The following is an 8021-nucleotide window of genomic DNA, read 5'->3' as shown; positions in this document are numbered from 1 at the left end:
TATATCACTTGCATTATTCCGGTGACTTTAAAACAGTACTTCCGGTCGCATTTCTAAAACCGGAAGTCCTAGATTAAATTTATCACCTTTAGTACCATCCTTGGATTATAAGCTTTCATTTCACACCTCATTTGTCATTTGATCTGGTATGGTGACGGAGCAATTATATTCGCGGTCGGACGGACCGACACCCTAGGTCAAATCTCTCACCTTTAGTGCCATCCTTGGGTTATACGCTTTCATTTGACACCTCATTTGTCATTATACCTGATATAGTGACAGATGAGTTATATTCGCGGCCGGACGGACAGACAGCCTAGGCCTAGGTCAAACTTCTCACTTTTAATACAATCCTACGATTATAAGCTTTCATTTGACCCCTTATTTGTCATTCTACCAGGTATAGTGACGGAGGAGTTATATTCGCAGTCGGACGGAGAGCCGGACAGATAGCCTAGGTCAAATTTCTCACCTTTAGTACCATTCTTGGATTATAAGCTTTCATTTGACACCTCATTTGTCATTCTACCTGGTATAATGACGGAGGAGTTGAGTTTACGGACAGACAGACAGACGGACGGACGGACAGACGGAAGTTGATAATTCAACGTTTTCACATTTTTTCAAAATTGGTGAAAACATTATTAATTCGTACTCGATTTTATTCGTAAGTGTATATTTTCTTTTAATTTTTGGAGAAAACCTCATCCTTTTATTTATTATTTTTTATATTATTTAATTATACAAGAATATATTAATTTATATCATGTATAAATATCTTCATTCGATATAGTAGGTATCATATGATACAATAAATCGATGTATAATTTTTTTGCCATCCCTGTTGGGATGTGATTTGGGAATTCCCAGTCATTCTTTTCCGCACGCGACTGCAGTTTGCCGAACGACGCGAAGCGGGAGTTCGGCAAGCAGTCGAGTGCGGAAAAGAGACTTTCTGTAAGAGTTAGGAACAATATTTTTTCTAAGAGTCTTTAAAAAATTACCAAATCTTAATCAATTAATTTAATTAATATGATTATTTCATTCATAGGAGATTCTGACCAATAGAAAGCTACAGAAATCTAAAATAAATCGATAATTTTTGATAATTTCTCGTCGTCAAGTATATTAGTCAGATGCCCTTCGTTGTTACGAAAAAGTACATTCAGTGACATTAATGACAATTAATGTTTTAAAAATTATAAAAGTGATGACTTTCAACCGTAAAATATTTATAACAACTGTTTGTTTAATTGTACTAATTTGTACTTACATAAATAAATTACAATAAAATTTTTGTTTTGAACAGTTTTATTCATGAAATAATCGCAACAAATTGCACTCGATCTCTAAAATTAATATAGAATTTTAGAGCTGTTGTGCAATTACTACTGAAACTACTAGCAATTACTACACAAATTAATTCTTTGACAAGGTTGACAAAACCAAACTTTCAATATAATTAGTAAGCATGACGACGATCTTGGTTTCCATGACAATGATTCAAAACGACTGTTAATAGGTGCGTTCGCGGGTACAGTTGACAAATTGTCGCCGACAATTTCTAACCTCACTTAATATAAATAATACCGTTAATAGATAAATATTCAAGGCATATTTACATTTAATTAATATTATTAACTAATTATTAAATTATACTAGGTAAATATACCTTGTATATTTATCTATTAACGATATTATTTATATCATTTTAAAGTGCGCATGCGTTTTGCTGCTAATTTGTCGCCGACTAGTCGGCGACAAATTAGCAGCAAAACGCATGCGCACTTTAAAATGATATAAATAATATCGTTAATAAAAATAAATATCGTTAATAGATAAATTACCTAGTTATTAGTATTTAATAATTAGTAATTAATATTAATTAAATGTAAATATACCTTGTATATTTATCTATTAACGGTAATATTTATATTAAGTTAGGTTAGAAATTGTCGGCAACAATAGGCCATTTCAAGACTTTGACGTTTATGACACTAATTGAAAGCTGGAAGGCAAACATTGAAATTATTTATATTTGTACCGCATTGAGTTTCTTAAGTTTTTTACGTTTAATAGTTTTTTTATAAAATAGTTATTGTTGTTATAAAATAGTGGTTTATATAATTGTTTTTATATAATAGTTTAATCCTTGTATAATAGTTTTTTATAGTTGTATTTTCCGAACATTTTGCTGTTGACTTCTGTAGCTTCTAGCTGTAGAAGTACTTTAACGACTGTATTTAGTTGTAAGCAGTGAATAAATAAACATAAGTAAATATTTTCAAAAGCTTTTGGTATATAGATCCATTTTCCCTCAAGGGGTATGAGTTAACCTACAGTAGAAAAAGTTTTTCAAGGGTGACAACATGGACAAATATAGTTACTTACATGGACATAGTTTTTTTTTGTATTTGGAGCTTAGTAATAGTTTTTACACAGGTCAACAAATGAAGGCATTCAAGAGTTTAAATTCTTACAAATATTTTGAGGTAGGATTTGTATATAATTGTGGAGCTATAAAAATAAATAATTTCATCATAGTGGTTCACCCCAGATATCTTAAAAAATGGACCTTTTAAAGAATTTGTACAGTCGGAAAAATGAAAGAATACCCATGAACGGTCACGTCAAACAGGTACAATCACATATTTTGTATTTGCTGTTCTTTTTCTATAAATAATAAACGATATAGATTAATTATGTTAATAATATGTGATCGTTCATGGGTACTCTTTCATTTCTCCGACTGTACCTGCAGTGAAAAAATTTCAAGAGAAGAAACTGAGAATCTGCCGGAAGAGGTGAAATGTTTTTTGATTTTAGACAACGCTCCTGCTCATCCCTCTGAAAATATTCTATGATCAAAACATGGCAACTTTAGTTGTATGTTTTTGCCAAAAAATACATCGCTTATTCAACCCATGGATCAGGAAATAATTTAGCAACAAAATGAATATATCGCAGAAAGTTTTTAGATGAAGTAATTGTATGATGAAGATAACACAGAAGATACAAGAGGGCAGCATACTTTGCAAAACTTAACTGTTACAATTTGAAATCAACAATTTGTTAAGTTTGCTACAGCATGGAAAGGCAGTTATTAAGGGGTTACATAGGTCTTGCGGGTAGAAAAAGTGACTTTTTAAAAAAATTATATCTTGGAAACTAAAAATTATTTTTATTTATAATTGGAACATGTAAAAGTATAGTACACTCAAAAAAATTTCAGCCAAATATATTCATTTTTGTAGAGTTGACTGCAATTTTTCGACAACAGCCCTTTTTTGTGGTGAGCAGCATAACAAGTCCAGTCTCATCTGAAATTTCTTGTAGTTTATACCTCTGGTTAGTGAATGAACAAAGATTTTTTTATTAGATGAGGTCATTTTTGTTTTATCAAAAAAAAACTACTTTAAAAATGAGAAAAATTGGGGTCAAAAATGTGTTTAAACTTATGTAAAATCTTCAAATTTCATTTTTTTTAATTCCTTCGTTCATTTACTAGCCAGAGGTATAAACTACAAGAAACTTTTTGATTTCAAATGAGACTGGACTTAGTTTTGCTGTCCACCGCAAAAAAACCTACAAAAATGAATATTTTTGACTGAAACTTTTTTTGAGACTACCTTAAGTACTATACTTTTACATGTTCCAATTATAAATAAAAATAAATTTTAGTTTTCGAGATATAATTTTTTCAAAAAGTCACTTTTTTTACCCCTAAGACCTATGTAACCCCTTAAAAAAATGTTTGATGGCCAAGATGCATACATATATTTAGAAGGAAAGTTCCTAATTTCTGTAGTATAATACATAATACCGAAGAGGAAGTAGCTCTAAGCGCCGGACTCCACTTGCGATTTGTAGTCGTGAATATTGAACACATTCTTTCAAATAGAAGTCAATCCATGATTATTTAGTTACAAATGGATTGACTTGTATTTGAAACAATGTGTTCAATCTTCCTGATTACAAATCGCAAGTGGAGTGCGGTGCTAATAACACCAAAATATTCCATATGAAGGTACACAGACATTGAAAAATTCCTGGAATATCCCCGAAAACACGTTTCCTGAACATCCCAGGAAAATCCTGTGTCAGCATTTTAAACATTACTTGAATGTCTTATTGGAACATTCCATGAATGTCCACGAATGTTCTTTGGACATTCAAAATATATTTTGTAGACATTCCCTGGATATACCAGAAATACAGTGATGAGCGCTCTAATAACCTGCAAAATAGCACAAAAGATGGAAAATTATTAAGTAGTGAGATAAAAAGAAATGAAACTAGTCGAGCTGGGAAATTTAGCGATATTAACTTATACATTTAGATTGTATTGATTGTGTACCACCTTCAGACGTATCAGACGAGTTTGGAAACTACCACTGTCACAGTGACAGTTTTAGTTGACATACTCCTCTGATATGTGTAAAGGTGGGAAACAATCAATATAAAATAAAATTTAAAGGTTAATTTCGCTAAATTTCCCAGCTCGACTAGTTTCATTTCTTTTTATCTCACAACTAAATATGTTGCCCGTCTTTTGTGCTATTTTGCCGGTTATTAGGGCACTCATCACTGTACATCCTTGCTGATGTGACAATACCTCCTATCTGTTTTTTCATGAGTTTTGTAGGAGAGATGGAAAAACATGTTTTAAGGTCACCTCCTGTGTTCATATGTAAGTTTTGACTTGTTTTGTAGTTCATAGATAGTTTAATTTACTACAAAACAAGTCAAAAAATATCATATGAAAACAGGTGACCCTAAGACAAGTTTTTAGTCTCTCTTACGAAACTCATGAAAAAACAGATAGGATGTATTATTACATCACTGACGATATGTGGCCATACCAATTAATACATCCTTGATAAATATAAACATTTTTATTGAACAAAATCTTTTCATACATTTTTTTAATGCAATTTACTGATATTCCTAAATATTTCAAAAAAATGTGTCACATTTGCTTTGTAAACCTTTCTTTTGCCTTTCGTAGCCACATATTCCGTTTCCTTCCTGGGTTTTTGTAGACCACTTCTCTCAGCTGATTCTAAAAAAAATAAAATAAATGGTAATTTTTCAATCCTTTACAATTAACAATCAGAAGAAATATTTACAGGTAATAATATGCATAAATAATAATATTTTGTATTTTGACAATGACGTCTGATTTGGAAGTCGAAAGATTAATAAAATTATTTTTTAAGTTAAATTGTGGCTTATTTCCCAATTAGAATAGTTAATTACAAAAATGCCTCAAATAACTAGCTTCAGAACAATAAATAATTCGTTTCATACAAACATTCGTCCAAAGTCAATTATACCTGTAGTATTTCCATGAAAAGATTCTTTAAGTGAATTTTGCATAGTTTTCTTTAAAATATCTCTATCAGGCCAGAACACAAATTTTTTTAACCTAAGACACATTATATACAAAGTATTTTTGAAATAAGTTGATACCGGGTAGGGTGAAATACTAAACCTATATCTCAAATCTTTATAATCTAAGTTTAAGCTTAGTTTAGCTAAAGTAAGCAATACTTGATCACTTGGTGACAAAACAGTATTTTGATGGTATTTGATAAATGGTGTAATATACTTTAAAGCTATTTTAAAAACATTGTAATTTGCTAAACCAGTATAATTTTTAGTTTTGGCATCATCATTTTCTATACTTTCACAAGATAAAGCTAATTTCTTAAGCTGATATTTAAAATCCTGTGTTAATGTTAATGACATAAAATGTATTTGTTAATTTTTCCATTGTAATATATGTTTGACTATTTGGCAAAATCTTGTCTTCTACTAAACTAACTTTTATACCAAATAACTACTATCTACCACTAACTATCCACTGTTTCTAAATCTACTAAAGTAACAGTAATGTATCATTAATGAAAAATGTGTAAAATCATAGACCTACCTAGTATTTGTAGAATATAAGACAGTCCAGTGTCTTATAAATCATTTCAAGAGGAATAAAAAAGCAATTTTTTCTTGTAGGTACCCTTTTCTTTTAATTCTCCTTTGGTACCTTAATTCCCATTTTAGATTTTGGGGAACTCATTTCATTGTGTTTATATACCCCATATTTATTGAAGGAACCCAATCTGGATTGTTATTATCAGTTAAGTCGGCTGGTTTTCCTACAAGATTAGACTGTTAACATCTTCAAAAATCGTTAATGTTCAAATGTTGTAACTTACCAGATATAAGATGATTACAGGGGAATTTCCATTTTGCTAGTAAAATCTTTATATTTTATTGCATTTTACCATTGTTGTTGTCTCTCAGATGATAACTATAACTTATTTAGTTAAATTGGTTCAGTTTTGTGCTTAGAATGTAGCACTGATGGTAAGTGGTAAAAGCTAACTTTATCACGATTACTTTGCATTTCACACTTCAAAACACAACACCAATGAGGCATATTATCTTTCTAAATTAATACTTCCAGAGAAAATGTTAAATTAATCTTTGTACAACAACTAAAATGATCTAAAACCATAAGAACCTGATAGAATAATATTCAATGTTTGCCTTCCAGTAGCCATATTGATTTAATTTTGACAGCATCTTGGAACGGCCTATTTGTCAACTGTACCCGCGAACGCAACTATTGTCTACCGATTTGACTTTCGAATATTATGTCAAAATAATTTTATTTCATCGAATTGTCGCGTTAATTTAATTAAAACAGGAACACAATAAGATATATTTGAAATAAATTAGTAAATAATATCTAAATATTAGTTTATTGCATGTATTATAATTACGTTAATAGGCTGTTGTTGATTATATTCAAAATGAGATAGCTAAAAGGAACTACAACGTTAGCGGGGTTTTATTATTTCATATGGTCAATGGACTCTATATATGAAAAAACCGCGGAGTGCTACCATTTAAAGGGGTGCGTTTTTGAGAAATAGGTGAAATAGTCCCTGGGCACAGGTTACATTAGGGTGAGTTCTATGCACTTTTGGTACAAACATACCCACATAAAAATTGTTCCTGGTTAAATTTCTTATCTAAATATCACTTTTTAAAGTCAATGATACTTTTTTTACAAAAATATATTCAAAATAAAAAGCACAAAGAAACCCAAAAGAAAGAAATTTTGTTTTTTTTCCATAACTTTTGTCCACGAGGATATAGGTATAGACATTGCTTTACAGAAAAATAAGCTACATATTTCTTCTTTAAAATGTTGTCTAGTAGAGGTAATTAGAATTTATATTTTTCGAAATATGATTTTTCATAGTTCGCCACTCACAGCAATTTTGGGCAATTTTCCTTGTTATTTGGCAAATATTGTTCTGTAACTTTTTTCTACGTAGCTTTAGGTATATGCAATGGTACACGTAATAGAAATATAAATCGATTACCTTTAAAATGGTCTACTGTATAACGTTGTACGACATTTTTTTAAAGAGGTTATGGTTTTTCAAGATTTTATACTTTTAACGATTTTTTATAATATTATATAAAAATAAAATAATATTATTATATAATATATTATATATAGTATATGTAATATAATATTATATTATACATTATATAATACCCAATATAAAAAAATATTATTTTTTACATTTTTTACGATTATTTTTGAAATTTCTCATTATAACTTTTTTTCTTCTACATTTATATACATACTATATAATATTATACTATATAATAAAAAAGCGTATTTTGTTTACTTTAAAATGGTATATTACCAAAAATTGTAGGATTATTTTTGAATAAGATATTATTTTTCAAAATGTAATAAGTACTTGCAACAATTTTTGATTTAAGGATTATTTTTTAAATTTCTCATTATACCTTTTTTTTTCTTGTACATGAATATACTATATGTTACTCAATAAAAAGGGCTTACTTTCTGTTCTTTAAAATGGTGTATCATATATATGTATTTAAATAATGGAAACCGAGTGATTCTTTGATATTTTTTATTTGTAATATTTAAAATTATTTCTTTTACAAAAATTACATAAACATTAGTCTTA

At 29.3% G+C, this 8021-nt stretch overlaps 1 long non-coding RNA gene across 1 annotated transcript; it reads right to left on the bottom strand.

Moving 5' to 3' along the window:
* Positions 1-4880: 4880 nt before the first annotated feature.
* LOC126889530 (uncharacterized) lies at positions 4881-6604 on the bottom strand. Its single transcript, XR_007700073.1, has 2 exons — positions 5936-6604; positions 4881-5062 (listed from the first exon to the last, which is right to left on the bottom strand). It is a non-coding gene; the product is annotated as an uncharacterized LOC126889530 (long non-coding RNA).
* Between the last annotated feature and the right edge of the window lie 1417 nt (positions 6605-8021).

The sequence above is a fragment of the Diabrotica virgifera genome, chromosome 8 (genome assembly GCF_917563875.1).
Source record: "Diabrotica virgifera virgifera chromosome 8, PGI_DIABVI_V3a".
In the NCBI taxonomy this organism is placed as follows: domain Eukaryota; kingdom Metazoa; phylum Arthropoda; class Insecta; order Coleoptera; family Chrysomelidae; genus Diabrotica; species Diabrotica virgifera.
This window is presented reverse-complemented; position numbering and strand designations above follow the sequence as displayed.